General features: G+C 32.4%; 1 long non-coding RNA gene and 2 other non-coding genes across 3 annotated transcripts; all 3 read left to right on the top strand.

The window, feature by feature from the left end:
• The first annotated feature begins 324 nt into the window (after positions 1-324).
• Positions 325-1,437, top strand: LOC148767513 (uncharacterized). Its single transcript, XR_016034077.1, has 2 exons — positions 325-612; positions 1,219-1,437. It is a non-coding gene; the product is annotated as an uncharacterized LOC148767513 (long non-coding RNA).
• Positions 564-657, top strand: LOC148767515 (small nucleolar RNA Z107/R87). Its single transcript, XR_016034172.1, has one exon. It is a non-coding gene; the product is annotated as a small nucleolar RNA Z107/R87 (small nucleolar RNA).
• On the top strand, positions 733-830 carry LOC148767514 (small nucleolar RNA R30/Z108). Its single transcript, XR_016034168.1, has one exon. It is a non-coding gene; the product is annotated as a small nucleolar RNA R30/Z108 (small nucleolar RNA).
• Positions 1,438-22,256: the final 20,819 nt, after the last annotated feature.

Raw genomic sequence — 22,256 nt, 5'->3', positions numbered from 1 at the left:
TGTGGAGATTTTGGTTTTGAGGAAACAGGGAAGAAATCGATATCAAGAGATTTGCAATTCTAATTTTCGGATTTGGAGTATAATAGGGAGAAAAATAGGGGTACTTTTGACAAATTACAAATAATAAAATCTGCTTGAAATTAGAGTTTATTAGATGGATTTTAACACATACAATCTCTTATAAGAGGTCCTATAGCAAATTGCCCCCAATAAAATAATTGATTTAGATACAGTTTAATTCAGAATTTGGCACAAATAGAATGGAGTTTTGGCTAATTTTCTGAAAATATAGGACCTATAATTAACCCATAAAAAAAAGTTGGACTTTGGATTACAAAGTAGGCGGCCCAGTAAATAATAGCCTCCTCCATTCTCGGATGAGTAAACAAACCCTAATCGACCCTTTATATAACGCACAAAAACACAACATATTTCAGTATCAGCACCCTTCTTCTCTTCTTGTTCAATAGATATTTCAATTGTTTATTTCAATCTTCCTTCATTTTTTATTTTACTTTCTTATGATTTTTAATTTCGAAAGAAAAAAAAGGGATTAATGAGTAAATCGCAGTGACGACTCAAAAAATTCAAGCTCAACAGACCGGATTGCAGGTTTTGATTACTTGCGTGTCGATAAACCCGCTGAACTGAGCGTTTACTCTTTTACCTACCTACATATATTTTTATTATTTTTGTTTTGTTCATGATTTTTTATTGAAAATTTTGGGGAAAATATATTGCGATGAGGATAATAAGCTCCCTCTTCTGAATATTGTGAGGACACTTTGCGGCAGAATCGAACCAATTACATAATTGCCACCACTGAGTTAATATATTTTCCCTCTAATTATACATTTTTGTTGTATGAAGAATGGGGGGAATATCAAGTGATGAATATTTTCATTAATCTTAGGACACCTTTGGACGCTGTTGCGAATGAAAATGAATCTTATTCTGATGAGATGACCTAATTCTCTAATTCCCTATTTCTATTTTTGATTTATAATTTGAGAAGGTACAAATAAGTAAAAATTTCAAAAAGATTTAGTTGATTTTAAAGAATTTTCTCACATATTTTTTACCCATCGGTGAAATATACCGTATGACCCTGTAGCATTAATCTATACAATATAAAACATACTTCTATATGTACGTGTAGTTAATGGATATTTGTGTAGATTTTTTATTGTGCAAAATTTTTTGATACTTTTTTACCAGGTAGAGCATTTCATAGATGGCCATACTGTTACAGGAATGGTTAGATGCGTGATGTTGTTAGGTGGACATAGCGGCAGATATTGATTTTAGAAGCTTAATTATTTGTTTTGTTTAATTGATTATTATTCTACCTTTTGTATTAAATAGTTTTTGAATTGTATAAAAATATCTACTTTCTTATTTCATTATAATTAGAGAATCGTTCGATGTCTTTTCTGATTCTTTTATGACTTACTCAGTTATAAAAATAGAATATTGTTTGAAGCTTGTTGAACATGTCTTGTAGATTTTCGCTGTTGCGTGTTAATGAGGTTTACGGAGGTGATATTTGTGGTAACATTTTTACGAATATGGTTTTAAAATAATTCACACTTTTACCTTTTTCTTTCGGAAATTGTCCTGTAACCCATCTTATTGTAGCGATTTACAAAGAAAAAATAGTACATTGAATGTGGATTGAGATACACAACCCAAAGAAAAATTAGTACATTGAATGAGGATTGAGATACACAACCCCATGAGATAAAATTTGTTCGTCTTTGTTCTATAAATTGGAAAAACGTACCTCATTACGCAGAATAATAATTTTCGACACGTGGGCGAAAGCCGAATATCCTAACCAACTAGACTAAAACAAATTTGATACTCTAATACTTATTTAATTATTGTCATTTGTTGAATGTTGGGCAAAAATTGATTTATAATCTTGTTGCTAGACTACAACAAATTAAATGCTTATATCTTTCTTTTATGGCTTAATTCCACTTTGCACCCTTGAAATATACCATTTTGGCACTTTGCACCCTTGAAAAATAATAATAGCACTTTGCACCCTCAAAACACAATCAATCATTCACAATGCACCCTCAATTGAATAATAAAGGCAATTTTATTTTTCATCGGTGTTTTTCTTTTTGGGGTACAAAATAAAAAAAAAAATTGTTTTCTTGAACCTCAAACCTAATTTCGAGCGGACAAAGTGCGAAAAAATAAAAATTACACCGGATTCTACATTATCTTACAAAAGAAAAAAAAAATCTTTATCACTAAATTAATCGATTGTGGATCTTTTATGTCACTGTTTGTAAAATATTAGGTGAAAATATTTGGAAGAAAAAATAATTTTCAGATAACTTGATAACGTAATAGCTGAATGATTTTTTTTCGTAAAATATTTTATTTTGATAAAACAATACAATTTTGAAATATGTTGATGGAATGTATTTTTATTTTTGAACTTTATAGTTTCAAAATGATTGATGAATAAAAAAAATATTTGACATTTGGCAACTTAAAAAAATATCACTACAAATATTAAATTTATATTTTTTAGCTTTAAAAAATCATTTGGGGTGCATTATGCATGATTTATTGTATTTCGAGGGTGCAAAGTGCTATTAATTTATTTCGAGGGTGCAAAGTGCCAAAATGGTATATTTCAAGGGTGCAAAGTGGAATTAAGCCTTCTTTTATTTTATTACTTAAGTATAACTTAATTAAAAAAAAAAAACGGTCGTCAAAACCAGATTTCCACGCCCAAAATGAGCGTGGAAATGGTACACACCAACAATGAAAACAACCCAAAAATCGCAAATTTTTGGGGTTTTCACATGTTTAACCACAAAGTAAACACAAATTACACACATATAACTAGATTAGATAAGAAATTACATTTCAATTTGAGAGAATTTCGGATTTGGTGAGGGTTTTTGATCATTTTGGGGCATTTGGCGGGTTTGGGTGGGTTTGGTGTTTGTAGAGAGAGAAAGGTAAGAATACAATGAACGATATTCGTAATTTTAGTACCGCGTAAATCATTTCAGTGAGGTTTAACATATATTCATTTGTAGTAAAAGATAAAGTAAAAATAACTATGTTAAATATAATAAATTAATTGACTAAGTTTTATTATTTGAAGTTAAAAGGAAAAAGAATATTGGTGTACATTTGAATATAAGGATTTGATTTGGAGATGGATTTTGAAGGAAGGATTTGAAATTCTTCAATTGAGAGAATTTGAAGTCCACCCCAATCCATCAATCCAAACAAGTAAAATGGATTGTTTTACTATGGATTTAAAATCCCCACTCTAAATCCATTCATCCAAATGGACCCTTGAATTATATAGTACACCTATTTTCTACTATTAGAGGCGGCATTGGCCTAGGGCGAGCTGGCTCAAGCCCAGGGCCCATAAGAGGATGGGGCACAAATTTTTTTTTTCTTGATATATGTAGGTATATGTTCATTTTTTTCTTTTTTTTTTTTTTTTCTAATTTTCCTTTCTTCTCAATGAATCCGCCGTATCTTTATCTCAATTCCAAGAATATTTTTTTCTTCCTATGTTACGCAATCAATTCAACGACAAATCCTATCTTCAAGCCCTCAATTTATTTCTCCTTTTCTTTCTCAATCAACTCAATGGTAAAGTCTTATATTCAAGCCCCAAAGTTAGCTTCTCAAAGCAGATCTTGGATTTCCAAGATTTGCCTCTCCAAATTCTTCTTCTTCTTCACAATGTCGATATATTGGATGTTTAGAGCAACTCCAATGGGGGAATCAAATGGAGTATTAAATGATAAAACTTCCATTTTGATTCCCAAAACTCAAAATTTCTTCTCCAACAGAAACACCAAAGGGGTATTTTTTTTTTTGATACTTTATCTCCTAGAGGTGCAAAAATGCACCCAAAAAAACCAAGTATCAAATATTCCTAGAAATTAGGAACTGCAATTTCAACGTAAAAAAAATAAATTTTCTAACAAATTCCTATGGAATAGGGACCAAATATATCTTTTAATTTATGTTTAATACATTTTTTAAAATAAAATATTTATTTGTTTCCTAGTGGTTGTAACATATAAGTTTTTTCGAAGTACCAAAGTATTATTTCAAGCATCAATTAATGGTTTAGATGTCTCATTTTAATACATATCATCGGAGTTGCTCTTACATCAGTATTTTTCAAGTTCAATTCCAAAGCAAAAAATATTATTGAAGAGAAATTTTATTCAATTTCATTTTCCCAAAGTGAATCAATAAACCTTAAAGAAAACGGTTGCATATTTTCGGGCGGAAGAACTCTAGAAATTCCCGTTATCCTATTTCCGGTCGAAGGACGGTCTCCAACGATTTTCTTCGTTCTTACAGTAGAGTTTTTTTTTTTTATATTATTTTTTTCAACCCACAATAGGTTATTTATTAAATTATATTTCTTTCTCCAGGTACTTATAGGATTTGAATTTTGAATTAGAAAACAAGTCTATAGATGTCAACAAGCCTGTGAATTGCAGAACGAAGAAAAGAAGCCTCTGGACAACTATTTATATTTTGATTAGTAGTATTGTTGTTGAGTTTAATTTTTCACTGAAAATTTAATATGAGTCCTAAAAAAAAAGACTCTGGATTTAAAAAAAAGGAAAAAAAGAAAAAAGCAAGATGAGGAAGATGTGCATTTAAGAAAATCTATGGCTAAATGGATTTTCAAAGACATGATAATTTAGGTGACTGAGAATTTAGATAATATTAACGAGACGAATAAAGAGAATAAAAATTGTGTGAATGAAGAAATTGGTGATATAATTGAATCTGAGAACGAAGTTAATATAAATGAAAAGGTGATAATGCATTTAACGAACCAAATTTGGATGTGGATATTTATGACCCAAGGGTATGGGATGGTTTAGATCTAAAGTTTAGAGATTTGCTTGTAGAAAAAGGCCCTAAGAGAGAATTAAATGTAGAATATCCTCTTGATAAACTTGGTAGGCATTTCTCCTGAAATTTTTATATGCGAGTATTATCCAATGGGGAAAAACATGATAGAAAGTGGCTAGTATATTCAAAACAATTAGATAAAGTTTTTTGTTTTTGTTGTAAGTTATTTAAAACAATGCCGAGTAGAAGTTTGTTAGGAAGCGAAGGAATTTGTGATTGGAAACATCTTAGCGAGAAACTTACACAACATGAAAATAGTAATGAACATCTCATTAACTTAAGAACTTGTGTTGAGTTGCGAATTCGATTGAGCAAAAATCAAACAATTGACAAAGAAATACAAGAGCTAATTAAGGAAGATACTCAACATTGGAAACAAGTTATGCTTAGAATAGTTGGTGCTATAAAATGTCTTGCAATACATAATTTGGCATTTCGTGGCACAAATGAAAGGCTTAATGAAGATGCAAATGGAAATTTTTTGGGATTAATTGAAATGATTGGGGAGTTTGATCCGGTAATGCAACATCATTTTCGACTAATTCAAGATAAAAAGATTCATTATCATTATCTTAGCCATAAAATACAGAATGAATTGATACAAATTCTAACTTCAAAAGTCAAAGATGCAATTGTTGAAATAATACGAGAGGCAAAATATTATTTTGTAATCCTTGATTGTACTCCAGATGCAAGTCATCAAGAACAAATGACAATAATTATAAGATGTGTAGATGAGTCAAATACTCCAATAAAAGTAGAAGAGTACTTCTTAGAATATAGAAATGTGGTTGATATTTCTGGATTCGGGCTTTTTAATGAATTGAAATCTGTTTTAACATCTCTTTCACTTGATATTGATAATGTTAGGGGGCAAGGATATGATAATGGCTCTAATATAAAAGAAAAAAATATAGGTATCCAAAGAAGATTGCTCGACATTAATCCAAGAGCGTTTTATATGTCATGTGCTTCTCACTATCTTAATTTGATTCTTTGTGAAATGGCAAACTCTAGTATCAAAACAAAAAGTTTTTTTTGGAGCTTGTCAATGCATATATACTGTTTTTGCTAATTTCACAAAATGTTGGAATATTTTACTTGATTATATTGATGGATTAACTTTAAAATCATTGTCAACTACACGTTGGGAAAGTCATATTGAAAGTGTTAAAGCAATTTTATCTCAAGTTTCCCAAATTAGAGAAGCATTGCTTAAATTGGTAGAAATTAGTGATGATGCCAAACTGAGTAGAGATGTTGAATCATTAGCATTAGGAGAACTTTGAAATTTTGAATTTATACTATGTTTAGTTATTTGGCATGACGCTTTGCTTCGAATTAATGTAGTTAGTAAGAAATTACAATCTGAAGATACGTGTCTTGATGTTGCTGTTAAACAATTGGAATGATTGATTTTTTTGAGAATTATAGATTAAATGAATTAAATTCAGCCATTATGGATGCTAAGAAAATAGCAATTGATATGGAAATTGAGCCTGTATTTGTTAAAAAAAAAAAAAAAAAACTTAGTAGAAAGAGGCATCTTGATGAGACTTTTAATAATGAGAGAGAACATACATCAGCAGAAGAATATTTTAGAACGGATTACTTTTTTGTAATAGTAGACAATGCTCTTTCTCAATTGAGGAGTAGGTTTGAACAATTGCAATTGTTTCAATTTATTTTCGGGTTTTTATTCAATGCAAAAAGTTTATTTCATTAGATAGTAAATAATTGAAGTGTCATGGTGAGAATTTTGAAAATGCTTTAATATAAAGTGATGTTTCTGATGTTAATGCTAGAGATTAAATTTCTGAATTAGAGGTGTTGCAAAAAATGTTACCAAGTGAATCATATGAAATAAATAAACCATAGAATTGCATTAAGATATTAGAGTTTGTAAAAAGTATGGATATGTTTCAAAATGTAATGGTTGCTTATAAAATATTGTTGACTATTCATGTTACTGATGCATCCGCGGAAAGAAGTTTTTCCAAATTAAAGTTGTTGAAATCTTATTTGAGAAGTACAATGGCTCAAGAAAGGCTTAATGCTTTAACAATACTATGTATTGAAAAAAATATGTTGGAAAATATTTCATATGATAGTATAATTGATGATTTTACTTCTAAAAGTGCAACAAGAAGACATTTTAAATGATACTTTGATTGTTTTTGTTCTTTCTTATTATTTTGTAGGTGATGTTTAATTGCGGTGATCAAGCTACAAAGCAAATAGATGATAACTTGACGTTGCTTGCTTCTTTGTATCGTGTGAACTTACTAGTTTTATTTATTTATTATTATTATTATTACTATTATTTTTTCGATTTTTGCTATTTTTTTTGGATTAGGGTACTCTTTTTTCCTTCTTAGGGGTTTTGTCCTAACGGGGTTTTCACTAAGAAGGTTTTAACTAGGCCCAAATAATTTTAACCCATTTTTCTGTAAACTCATTTTATTGTAATGAACCTACGACGTATGAAAGTAAATTATACGTTTCATTATTTTAGTATATGTTTACAGGAAATTAATTAAATTCCTTAACTAAGGGCACATTTTTATTTTTTCACCCACGGCCTTCAAACCGTCCGGGCGGGCCGTGCCTGCTATATTCGGTGAAAGTTAAACGTGGTAGATTTTTAATGTTGATCTATACCTTAATGTGGTGTATGTGTGTGTTTGTGTGTGTATAAATGGTAATGACAAGGTTATAAGAACTGGACCAGTTCCGTTGGAAAACCGGTCCGATCTAACCCTCAAACCCTCAAACCTGGAGAAATCCAAAACCGGGTCCAACTGAAAGAAAATCGGGAGCCAATGAACAGACCATTGATAAATATACAAACAAATTACCACTGCAAACCGCCAATTGCCACTACCCTCTTTCGTTTAGGTGAATCGTGCAACTTTTAAGTTCTTTTTTATTTCGTTTGATGATAATTTGGTTTAACTTTAAATTCTTCAAATGAATTTCTTGTTTGGTTTTATTTTGCCAATCATAGAACTTTTTCATATCATAATTCGGATTCTATAGTTTAAATCATAGAATTTAACCAGTCATATAAGATTGTTGCAAGTATTGAGTCTTATAATGTGAATTTAAAATTTCAGATTAAACTTGTGGTTTTTTCACCATTTAATATTGTATATATCAAACTATGTTATTTTCTAATACATATCTAGTGTACCAGAAATGATTGTAATGCAAAAGACATTGATAATTTGATCTAGGTTCACTAATTAATTGAAGTATTTTTCGAGTATGTCGTGTTCAACTGTGAAAAGATTTTTAAATCAACTTTTTCCCCCTTAATTTATTAGGAGACTATGGCTGAGTTTGAAAGTAATACAATTCGTTACAAGCATAAGCTTCTTGAGCTACTTCAATTACGAAAATAACGGAAGCGGCATGAAATTATGTTTTGGAGGGAACAAGTGCAGAAGGAAAAAATATGTTGATTTGTTTGTTCCGCAACAAAAAAAATAAGGGGTGGAGGTATTAACTGAAGGAAACAACATCTTGCCGGAACTACATGAAATATTTTTGCTTGCAATAAGGTTGACCCAGAAGTCCAGCTCGAAATGAAAAAGTTATTGGATTCTAATGTAAAAAAAAATAAGGAGAAGAAAAGAGTGCTTGAAGACTCATCAAGTGAAGGTGACGACATTCCTCCACAAAAGGAGCCATCAAAGGGCAAGAGAAAAGCATCTAATGGGATTGAATCATTTTTTCAGAAAGGCCTTAAGATAACTCATTCTTCCCAATCTTCTTTTAGAGCATGCGTGCAAAATAAGGAAAGTGGCAAGAGACTCAGTTGACCATTGCGTTATGGTTTTATGATGTATGTATCTCATTTAATGCTTGCAATTCACCTTACTTTCAAGGTGCCATTGATAAAATAGATAATATCTGTCTTGGTTATAAACATCCTTCTTATCATGCTTTGCGTGTTAAATTACTGAGTGATGCTACGATGCATGTTAAATTGATCATGGATTCTATGAGAAGCTTGAGAGAACACATGTTGCACTATAACGGCAGATGGATGGACAAACAATAGATCATTGATTAACTTTTTAGTTTATTGTCCAAAGGGAATTTCATTCGTCAAATTTGTCGATGCTTCTGATATTTGCTCAACTGCTCAAGAATTATGTAAGTTGTTTAGCGAAATTGTGAAATGGGTTGGTCCTCGTAATGTGTACACATGGTAATAGATAATGGAGCTATTAATAAATCTGCGGGTCGTAAGCTTGCGGATAAATATCCTTTTAGTTTTTGGTCACCATGTGGAGCTCACTATGCAAATTTGACATTGAAAGATGCTGGAGAGCTGGACACTGTCCAAAGTTTAGCTATTCTTGCTTCGAAGGTCACTGACTGTCTTTGTCCACAATCACAAAGTGACATTGAATAGGCTAAGAAAGAGAGACAGATGGTGAGAAATTATCCGTCCTGCAACCCATTTTGCTACTACCTTTATTGTTTTACAAAGCTTACATGCGTATAAGGATGATTTGTAGGATTTGGTCATTGACGCTAGGTTTAAGAAATATTTGATACTGGTAATATCTAAATAAGTAAAACAAATTGTAGTTAATAGAAATTTTGGGATAGTTGTTTGATGATCATGAAGATTATGACACCATTGATATGCTTGTTGCGGTTGTGCGATATTGATGAGAAACCATCATTGGCTTATATATATAAGGGCATGCACATGGCACTTTTGGGGGTTATGAATAGTTTTAAATAGAAGAAAAAATTCTACACTCCCTACACTGACATTATAGATAGAAGATGGGATCTTATGTTGACAAAAGATCTCCATGCAGCAGCATATTATTTGAACCCTACTTTTCAATACGATCAATCTTATTACTGCAATAAGCCTGAGATTATGTGTGGAGTGCTAAATGTGTTGGATAAGGTGGAAAGCGACGATGGGCTAAAAATACTAGATGAGTTAAGAATTTTTCGAAAGCTTGAGGATGGCTTTTCTCGTCCAAAGGTGATTTCTTGTTGTTGTTAAACCACTAGACGAGGTAAATATTAATTTATGATGATATTTTCTTTAAATTTTTATTTTTAAACTTTTGCAAGTATTGCATTTGTACTTGTTTTAATTTGTTAATATGCAAATGTTGACAAATGTAACAAATGATTGGTGGAGATTATTTGGTTTTGATGTGCCAAATTTGCAAAAATCGGTTATAGGATCCCTGGTCAAATTACTTCCTCTTCCAGATGCGAGCGTAGTTGGAATGTATTTTAGCGCATTCACACAAAGAAAATAAATAGGCTTGAACATCAAAAATTGAATGATGTTGTCTATGCTCACTATAATTTGCGATTTAAGAATATGTGAGTTTTTCAATTTTCAATAAATTATTTTTGTATTTTATTCCTCAACTTTATACCAGTGCTTATAATTTACTAAGTTGGCGAATTCTAAGAGATCCTATGATCCAGTTAATTACGAATCACTTGAAAAAACTGAATTTTGGATAGTGGAAAAGGAAGGAGAATGAGAGCTTGACTTTGATGAGGTTGAGAGCATGTTGCTAGAAGAATTTCCAAGTGATATAGGAGAATCAAGTGCTCAAGCATTTTTTTTTCTTCTTAATGTTAATTAGCTTTGATGATGATGATCAAGAGTAGTTTAAAATTATATTTGAATTAGTTATTCAAAACAATAGTATTCTTAATTTATTGGCTTGATGCGAAATTTTACGTATGTATGTAGATATAGGAGAGCATGACTTGGAGGACTATCAAATAGAAGATGAAGATGGAAATGCAGATAGGGACGATGATGACGTTGATGAGTGACGAGGGTGATTATTATGAGATGTTTTATTTTATAATTAAAATTAGTGTTCAATAAACGTTATTAGATGTTTGTGACTTTGTTTAAGTAAATTGACTAATTTCTATGTTTTTATATTTTAATTATGTGACGAGGATGATTTTGATGTGACACATTATTATTATGGAAATTTTTTGGATTAAAGTGAAGTTTTTCGTATATTGTCTAATGATTTAAATTTCTGTGTGGATTTACTTATAAGTATATAAAATTAAAAAATAAATAGAATAAATAAAAAAGTAAAAAACCCGAGTGGACCCGGTTGAACCGGTCCAACCGTGTCCCAAATGTCTCGCCGGTTTTATGTCCGGTTTGGTTCTGATAACATTGGGTAATGATCTATTTGGTATATTTTACCTGATGTAGCATAGTATAAACCTATCCAATAATGCACAATTGTTTATAACTGTTTCAGGAAGAACAACAACATTATTCTACGTTTGAAGTTGATCATAGTGAACATTTTGTAATACAAAAAAACTATTTAACTAGAGGATTGAATTGGTAGATTGGGAAAAGCGACCGCAAAAAATCTTGGTATAAAGTTGGTGCATCGTAGTAGCCCTTGGAATAGAGTATATCTTACTTGTGATCTATTTGGGCAAAGCGAGTAAGTACAACGAGCATAGATGTGGAAAATAAGAGATGGATTGGCACAAAGAAATATCATTGTAAATTCTACTTGGTGGGAGCCCAACACTATGAGGATATATGGGAACTTAGAATATTATAAGGGAAGCACAATCATGATCCCATATATTTGTGGGGGCATGGATCTTCGAAAATGACTCAAGAAGTAGTGGACATTACTCGAAATGTTGGAAAAAAACCATGTGCCACCGAAGAAGATTTTAATACATTTGAAAGAGAAGAACTTGGCACATGATGTATATTTGAGACAAGTATACAATGAAAAGGCGAAAATGAGAAAGCAAACTAGGGGTGGGCATACAATTATACGGCATCTGGTTGGGTTACTTGAGGAACATAAATATTATAAGTGGATCCGCCTACGCATGAAGTTATTGATCTGATGTGGGCTCATCCTTAGTCGGTCGATGGCGTCACAACTCTTGAACCTGTCTGAACACATCATCCAGTACGATATGATATCCTCGAATATAAGATGACGGCAAGTGATCTAGTAGTATGGATCAAAAATCGTGTGATGTCGTACTTGAATGGAACTGGGGATGGCTCTGCTCTCTCCAATAAATCGGTAATGCGATCTACACAGAGGTGAGTACGAGGTATATACCAATCCATGTAATCGGTAGCCACCTCCCAAGCTGGATGTGCCCTATGACCGTAGTAAGTCTGTTCAAGGCTGTGGAAGTGCGGGATACTTCATGCTTGGTCATTGGACTCGTGATGTACTTTATATGAAACAAGTTTTCATTCCCTTTTAGCACCACCCATCGGTTGAATAGGGGACACCGGAACAATCTATCGAAAGCCAAACTGCCGCAAGACTGTAACGCCCCATATTTTCGAAACCCTAATCCTTAACCGAGATTCCGTAACCCGAAAATTCTCGCGTAGGAATTATTAGGAATTTATTTACCTTACTAACTTAATTGCTTTAAGTGCTTAATTTGCTTAGATTAATAATCATTATATGCCGATTAGATTGATAATTATGTGCTTTGTGTGCTAAAAATATAATTGTGAAAAAAATATGTGCCAACTTTATTTTTATAATTGTGTGCTTAAGTTATTCAATTTGTGGTATTATAAATTAAATGCTGAAAATTCTCTAAGTGCCTTATAATACATAATGTAATACATGCATGCATATATATATATATATATATATATATATATATATATATATATATATATATATATATATATATATATATATATATATATATATATATATATATATATATATATATATATATGTGTGTGTGTGTGTGTGTGTGTGTTTCTCGGATGTGTGTGTGTGAGAGAATTAATTAGTGATTTTATTAATTAGTAAATAAATTAAAAAGATGCATGACACTTGGCAAAGAGTGAGGATTTATACTAATCCTACTAGGGCTGGAAAATAATTACCACCTACCGAATACCACGGTATACCTACCAAATAATACCGAAAAATTACCGAAACTTCGGTTACCACTATATTTGGTACAGTATTGGTACCGTACCACTATTATACGGTACGATAGCGGTATTGTATTTTCAATACCACGGTAATACCGTACTGTACGTCAAATTTGAATTTTATAATTTAACTAATATATATTCTTTTATATTGGTTAATAATTAATAAACTTTAAAATTACTACATTAAATAAATAGGTCAAAACTTACAAAGTTAAGTTCCTCAAAAAAGTTTTATGAGACAACATTGAATTTTAGTGCAACAAAAAATGTGATCTCGTTTGATTTTGACTAAAATAGTCGAGCTGCAAATTAAGATTGAAAAGAAAATTCATGACTCTATTAATCCTATTTTGCAAAGTGTGGCTAAACAAATGAAGTTGAAGTTTGATAAATATTGGGAGAGGTATGAGAAATTGAATAAGATAGTATACATAACCATTGTTATGGTTACAACGTTAAAATCTTTTATTGAATTTTCATAAAGATCGTTTTATTATAATTTATATCATTCAAAGGATAACAATTTATAATCAATGGTAAAGTGTCACGTACCGATATAGCGTACCGAAAGTAACGGTATAACGAATAACGGTATGCCGCAATTATTGGTACGGTAACGGTATGGAATTTTCCAATACCATATGATTCGGTAGGTACACGGTATTGATCAAAATATCCGGCAACCGTACCGAAACCACCGCTAAATCCTACACTCAAGCATGCTAAGTAATCTCAAAAGACACCCATCTATCTTCATCATTTTACACCTATATACACTCCCACGTGTTTCTCCTTCACCATCACCACCGAAGCACCACCACCTCCATCGGTCACCACCTCATTTTTTCTTCAAGAAAAATAGAGAAATTTAAGATGCAAATTCCCTATATAAGTTTCACCCTTGAGTATGCCAAGAACACCATAAAAAACACTTGCCCTCTTACGGGAGATCAAAACTCCTCCCAACTTGATATCAGAGCTCTCACCTTCTCCATCCAACTAGCTTGGTTCGATTTTGGAGCCACTTCTTGAAGGAGGTAACATTGTATCTCAATTTTCTCCCTTTTCTTCTTCCTTCGTTTCTTCCTCTAAAAAATCCTCTTTTCTTTTGAAGGTTTTTCTTCTCCCAACACTCTTTTGTTAGGTAAGAAATCTCGAGTTTCTTGCTGCAATTAAAGGGTATCATAATATGGAAAAAGAGTTTTCGAAACTACTTAAAAGATTTCCTCACTTTTCGAAAATTAGGGCTTTTTGTGAAAAATCCGAAATCTTGTGCTAATCTAGCTATTTGTGTTCTTGCATGTCTAATCCATGTTATAATCTGTGAATGTAAGTATTTTGTGGTTACATATTTAATATTTCAAATTTTGGGAATTTTGGAAAAAGAAAACGAGTTTTCAAGATTTTTGGGGTTGCATGTGTAGATCTATGAATATTTAGGGCTAATCTGCAATTTTTTTCAAAATTTCAGCATGAAAAATGTTTGAATCTTCAAAATCTCAGTAGGAGTAAGTGGAACTTTGTTATTTGCTATTTGGCCATAATTTGGAATTAGTATTTGTTGGAAAAATCACTTTTTGGCTTAAACACTACTTGCTGAGTATTTTAATTTTTATAACTTCAGTTTTTGAGGAAACTGCAAAATTCTTTCTGCATTTGTTCATTTAGTCAGTTAGGAAGCCTATAATTGAATTTGAGAATTTTTAAAGTTCATTTGCTATTATTTCAAAATATTGGTTGTGCATGTGTCATAAATGGAACTTTTGTGTTTTAATCATTATGCCTTGAATATTAATTGTGAGAATGTGAATTTATAGTTAAAAATCTGCAGCTGAACTATGTTAAGGGGCTGTAAGAATTTTAATACATTTAGTGAATAAAAGTGGGAGAAATCCCATTAATGAAAGGATAAAGATGTTGGTGCTTTAAGGGAATGGTTTGATAATTTAATGCTATTTTAAGTGTGTTTTGGGGCTGCATGTTTATGTGTGTATGCCGTGTGTGTGCTGTGTGTGTGTGATTTATGATATATGGATATATAGTATGATGCTATAATAATTTTGTGAATTATGTGCTATACTTAAGTGGTTATATATATGTGTGTGTATAATATGTGTGTGATTGTCGTGTATATGTGTATATTTAGGTGAATAATTATATTGTGTTCGTAGATTCATTGATTGATATTTGTGATGTTGTAAAGTGGTCATTTTCATATTAGAGTCTCATTCGTCTCATGGTCATGCATAAAAAGAGATCTCATTTTTACGAAAGGAAAGGTTAATGGAATGCTTGGGTTGGATAAGTCGGGATACGGGGGGCCGGTATTCGAACCATAGTTACTATAGATAAAGGGGTGGTTTGATTCCACTAAAAGAACGGCCTCAGAATAATATGCTTATCATCCAAGTAAATAAGTTAATTTTTCACGGATCCGAACAACAGAAAATATTTTCATTCTTGCATTTGCACGAAAAGGGCAATTTGGTAATTTTCAGTATTTGAGTCGATTTACGTGCTAAATTGAAATTAAGTGTTTGTGCGTGTGTTCGTTTGCCGACGAATGGCAAGATGTGATGCTTACGTGTATATATAAATATAAGTACGTAAAACCATATTTTAAAACCTCGTTATCCATTCGGATTTCTTACTGGGCTGAATAGCTCATATAGATACTTCTTTGATTGCAGGTAGTAGTAGTAATCCCTCGCCAGAATGGACCGAGTAGTGAATCGAAGTCTTGGCCGGAGCTTTTGATGATCGTACGAGGGGTCTATAAATTACGCTTGTTTTCTTTTGGTGATGTAAACTAAAAAAAACAATTTCCGTATTTTCGTTTCTCTAAAACTCTAACTATTTCCTCGCTAGGGGAATTAAACTCTTATTTTAGTATGGGCCTTATTTTGGAATATTGATACAGTTGGTCCACTTATTTTAGTAATTATGTTTCTCACCCGAAAATCCTTACTCACCAAATGCCTTTAAACTTTGATTTCTTTTCGAACCGAAAATAAAACCTATAGTTAGATAATGTAGCACTCGAATAATAATCTCCCTTTCCAAAGTTATTTACGAAAAATTTAAACGACCAAAATAACCCTAAGAAGTTTTCGAAATTCTTAAGTTCAAATGTCCTAAAAAGAGATTTTTATTAATTACATTTTGGTCCTACTCGAAAGTTTTAAAAATTACAAAGAGATCATTTTGCTTCTGCTATCTAAATAAAGTATTCCGATAAACTGGTTCGATTTATCTCCCGACCCGAGGAGGGTGCTACAAAGACTCTATCAGACATGTAAGGCTCGATCGTCTCCATGAATCTGATAGTACCGTAATGGAGTGTTTTCTCGATATCACGCGTCGGACCAAACGGTGTTCAATATACCTATTATAATAAAATATACATATTAATAATACAGTTGATTCAGGGAAATAAAACAATAATTTATGTAAGTTACTTACATTCATTGCACATAAATGATCAAGCATTCGACGATACTAAAGTAATTGGTTGCTATCCTTCCGAACCACGTCTTATACACTCCACCTCATGCACCACGGCTCTCCTATAACATGTGCTTTAGCCGTCGGGGATTGAAAACTCAGAAAATACTCGTATATCCAACACTATATCAACGTATGAAACATTATTTAAAAACAGTGCAAATATTGATTATATTAAATAATTAAAGAAAATACACAAATAAATAATTACCTCTGACATCGTCAGACATCCGAAAATCTACTTCGCCTCAGCTCGTGAAGCCATGCCCAACTATCGGTATAGATTGCCAATGTACCAGAGCCCCACGAGTACTTTCCAATTTGCTCGATGTCCTCTATAAGTAGGCAAAATCAGGCTTCACTCTGACTCCGCTCTTATCGGCGAATAAAGATGATCCCATCAAGTAGGTGATGTATGCTCGCACATTACACTCGAACGAAGCTGGTGACATATCTTTGTATAGGTCCTGCAAGTCCTCTAATCGGGGGCCGCCACTGTGCCACCAACTCTCCATCTGGAGAATATCGAGTCTGAATGGTCTCGCGCCAGATTCAATCATTAAGCTCTTCTTCGTATCAGTGTAAGGACGATGTCCACTTACTCGTAAATCCATGATATAATGCACATCATGGAGTGTAATCGTCATCTCTTCAAAAGGCATACGAAACATGTTCTAATGCTGCAATTGGTACAAACCTGCACCCTCCAGCAATGCATTAGACCGAGCATCCGTTGGGCCACGTCAACCAGTCACCGCTTTCGTACGGGATTGAAATTTAACCATACATCGCGCTTGTACAATATATACGATCTTAAGTGTTCAACAATATACTATAGGCATTTAAAAAAAGAAAATAAAAAATAATAAATATTACCTTTCCCTCCCAAATTCCATAGGCGACGTGCGCTCCGAAACTCGGTATCAAGTGATAGTCAGTAGGTCTACCGGGTGCCAAACCAGTCAACTTCCACGGACGAGTAGCAGCATCGGACGAAGTATCACCTCGACGATGAGTAGCAACACTAGGTGAAGTAGCAGCAACACCGGTCAAAGTAGTCGGGGGTGCGGGAACGACATTGCCATCGTCATTGCCATCTATCCAAAATCTGGCACCGGAAAAACATAGTGGCCCTGGAATCCTACATGTGCATCATCATCCTCGTCATGCAATCGATTCGTCTGTGCCTCAGACTCGACCGGTCGCAAATTGCACTAGACCCGTCGTTTAGATCCAGTTACGCTTGTGTGTTCTACCCTCTCATTGTGCAGTAGTCTCATCTGCCCTGCGGATCCCTCATTTCCAGCAAATCCATCTGGTCTCATGCCACGTGTCATCAGACCCTTGCCTAGTCCGTGTGACCACCTCGTCGACATTTGCAAAAGTGAACATATGCAAATTAATTAACTAATGAATGAAATAATAAGAAAAGATTGTTAAGCTAAATACATTTAAAAAAAAAATCTAAATCGGACTACCGATCCAGGCGCGGGTCAAGGATTTCCACGATATTCATAATTTTAGTACCGCGTAAATCATTTTATATAGACAATTAATGAACCTAAACTACGGGGTTTGGGGGGGGGGGGTGTGGTTGGGTGGGTGGGAGCGGGTGTACTCGAAGTTTTCTCTACTACACACTGGAGACCTACCTGCAAAGTGCAATTAACTTAAAATCCTGGTATGAGGAAAGTGAATATGGCTGGCCTGGCATCACCATCTTGCTGCCTTATTTGTAATTCACATGTAATTAGGGGTGAAAGTCGGATGGATCGGATCGGAAATAGTCTTTTCGGAAAAATTCCAAAAAAAATCGGAAGTACAAAATCAATTCCAATTCCAATTCCAAAATTTTCGGAATCTAAAAATTATTCCAATTCCAAAAGGCCGGGAAATTTCGGAATTTTGGAAAAAAATCGGAAATCACATAAGCTTTAAAATTTCAAACCTTAGCCAAAATTTACTAAAATGTTCATAATTTTTCAAAAAATGAGAACTTCCACGTCAATAAAAGTAAAACTAATAACTACTAAATTTTAGTTCAAAAAAAATAAAAATAAATAAACACAACACAATATCCAATAAAACTTCTAACAACAATTCATATGTCAAAATCCTAAAACAAAACTTATAAGTGTATTTTTCGGAAATGAAGTATTATATAATATATATTATTTATAGGTGTCTTTTTCGGGAAAAAATCGGAAATTTTTGGAATTAAATCGGATCGGAAATCGGAAATTCCAAATTTATTTTATATAATTCCAATTCTAATCCAAAAAAATCGGAAAAAATCGGAAATCTGAATTTTGGAAGTCAGAATGAAAAAGTTGTTCCAAAATTGGAACTTTTCAGTTCGGAACCGGCGGAAGTTGGAAATTCCGTCCCAACTTGCACCCCTACATGTAATGTAGTGACCACTAGTATTATGACAAATTTGTCCTTCATAAACAGTCAATTTCTATTAAAATTTGGTTATTGGGACCAATGTGCAACTAATTAAGGCTGGAAGGGGTTTCTTGTGTTTTTAATATTTAGGGGAAAGTACAGTTTGCACCCCTGAATTATGGAGTTTGTCCCTAACACCTCCCTGAACTATAAAGCGCGACAAAACAACCTGTGTCATATATGGTCAACATCAGACAAACTAACACCGTTAGTTTTTCATGGCAATTACTTAATTGCCCTTAAATGTATTTAATTTAAAAAAATGGACTAGTCAATTCTTTCTTCTTCTCTTCTTCAATTGGCCTTCATGAAAGTGAAGTTTAGAGGGTTTGGGTAATGGTATCTCTGAGTTAACGTGAATGGGCACGTTTCTTCCCACCTGTAATAAACCCAAAACTACGATGGTTCCATCACACGTCGGCCGGAATTTCTTCCCACCCGCGCCCCCTATTCTGATCCCAAATCTCCAGTCCCCAGCAAGCACATTTACCAACGAAGATTCATCCTTGTATCTCCCCTCGCTGAAAAATTTCCCCGCTCCGAATTCCAAACTGCCCCTCGTCATTTACTATCACAAGGGAGGATTCATCCTAAGCAGCGGTGAAACAATCATGTTCCACGCCTTCTATTACCTTCTCAAATCACCGATAAAATCCCGTTGTTGGTTGTCTCTATCGATAACCACCACCGACGAGTGGCTGACCAATAACGCTGATTTCTGCAATTATTTTATGATGGGATCCAACACCGACAGAAATATCATGTACCAAAGTTTGTAAGAGAGAAGATAGAAGTATTGATTGACTGATCTAGGGTACTCTCGAGGCAAAGTTTTACAAATTTTTACTTTTGTTTTGGTTAATTTACTGTATTTGTTGGTAAAATATGAGTTAATAATTAATTTATTTTGTAATTAAATTATGTATATTTACATTATTTATATATAACTCACGGACATTCGAACATACGGTAATTATTTACGTGTATATATATCATAAGAACGTGTGTGATATAAGAACTTGTATGTATAAGTATGTATATATAGATACCTATTTAGATGTAGTGTATTGAGGGAAAAAAGGTCAAAAAAATGTTGCAGCTACAAAAGTAATTAAAAGAGGAGAAAGTCAACCTGCTACGTCCTCATACACAAACGGATTTGAAACGGAAATCCCATTTTGGTACGTTTTGTAGCTCAAGGGGGTGTTTGCGACAACACCCATAGTTTAAGGGTGCAAACTGTACTTTCCCCTAATATTTATAAGGGGTTTAGGTAGTGTTTCCAAACGCTTTTCCAAAATGATTATAAGCTTTTAAAAAAAAATGATTTTGAAACAAAAAAGCTCATAATTACTTTGAAAAAGCGTTTGTAAACGCAACTTTAGTGTGAAAACTGAACTTTTTAAGAGTGTGATGTGTTATTTGCTCTAATTGTTTTGAAAGAAAAAATTAGAGCCCTAATTGGTTGCTAATTTCAATAGCTGATAAATTCTTATATTTGATAAGTTGATAAACTGTAACGTCTTATTTTTATTTTTAGAATTAATTTTTAAACTGAAATGTTAAATCCTACACTATTTTTACCAAATCATGCACATAATAAAAAATATTTTTCTCTCTACAATCTTCTCTCTCCTTTCCCACCATTATTTTTTCCTCCTAATTTTTTCACAAAATCACACACTAAAAATATCTCTAGCATTCCAAGTTCGAATTTGACAAAAATCTTCCCATGTTCAAACTAAAATAAATTTGGAATTTGAGGAAAAAAATCGAATTGATATAAATTTGAATAATTAAAAAGGCTTAATGAAAGTGAATAAATATTAAATAAAACGGAACTCATTTTTTATCATTATCCACGTAAAAAATTATTGAATTTTGAGTGACTTGGATAAAATCATTTTAGAGAGAATTTTAGTAGAGAGAGAATTTTTTTTTTATTTATTTATGTGTGAGATGTAGTAAATTTTAGTGTGAGATTTAACACACCCCATTTTTAAAATGTGTGAATAATGAACTAATAAGCTAATTTAACTCATTATAAAATCTTAAATAAAAAGATGGGGGTATATATACTTTTTTAAATAGATGGTAAAAATTCTCAACAACTTAATTTTTTAATTCTTAAGATTTTTTTTCAACAACAACTTAATTTTTTAATTCTTAAGATTTTTTTTCAACAAACTACCAAACACTTTAAAAGAATTTATAAGCTTTTAAACATAATGTAAGCTCTTTTTAACCGCTTGTAAGGTTACACCGGTCTTAGGTTGTGTTTGCCAAAGCTTTTAGAAATTGATTATGAGCTTTTTTCCTCACATAATTTATTTTTAGGTGTTTGCAAAAACAAATATTGTTACTTCTCTTAAAATAAACAGATTTAAAACTATAATTTGTTAAGCACACATGACCCCATTTTTCTATTTAAGTTAATTTTCCTAGGGGTGAGCAAAAAAATCGAGAAACCGATAAACCGAACCGAAAACCGAAAAAACCGAGCCGATATATACCGTCCCGACTTAAAACCGCATATACAGTAATTTTTTTTTGAAAAACCGAAAACATCGGTTTGTGTATGGAAAATAAAAAAATTACCGAACCGATTTCCTGAACCGAACTGATTATACAAAATGATGTTTTTTATATATATAGTAGAGATACGTACCCTAGCATGCCTCTATCTTTTGAGCGCCTCCATATGACATGTTTTTCTATTAATTAATTGGGGGAATATGTCAAACACCCTCCATTGGGTTTTTTATTCTTGATAAATCCTTAATTAATTAATGGTATTTGAGATAAATCCATTGGACTTAAAAACCCATATATGCCCCTACTTATTAGTATAATTATTAAATTAAATATTAAGTTAAATTAATACCAAATCCCTCCCAAAAATAAATCAATTCCAAATCAATCCCAAAATCACATTGCCATATAATTCGCCCCTCTTCCCCAAATCACAGTAGAAAACATAACCGTATAAATAGTTTTTAAATAGTTTTTTTTATATTAATTTAAAACATAAGTTTTTTTTTTATTTTACTTTTTTAAATGGTTCATATTTAAAAAAAATAAAATCCACTACATACACATCGAAAACCACTAAATTTATCGAAAACCACTATGAAATTACAGTAAAAATCACTATAAAATAAGCATAATCCACATTAATATTAACGTAATCCACTATGTAATTAGTGAAAAACCACTATGTAATTAGTGAAAACCACTATGTAATTAACAAATTTCATTACAAAGATTCACTAAAAACCTATCAATTAACAAAAACCACTATTAAATTAACGAAAACCACTCTGTAATTAACGAAAACCACTGTATAATTACAAATTCCTAGACTCTGTAATATTCAAAAACC

Source organism: Erythranthe guttata, chromosome 10, assembly GCF_056151865.1.
Source record: "Erythranthe guttata isolate IM_541 chromosome 10, IM_541, whole genome shotgun sequence".
Taxonomy (NCBI): domain Eukaryota; kingdom Viridiplantae; phylum Streptophyta; class Magnoliopsida; order Lamiales; family Phrymaceae; genus Erythranthe; species Erythranthe guttata.
The sequence above is the reverse complement of the archived record's forward strand: the minus strand, read 5'-3'. Positions and strand labels throughout refer to the sequence as shown.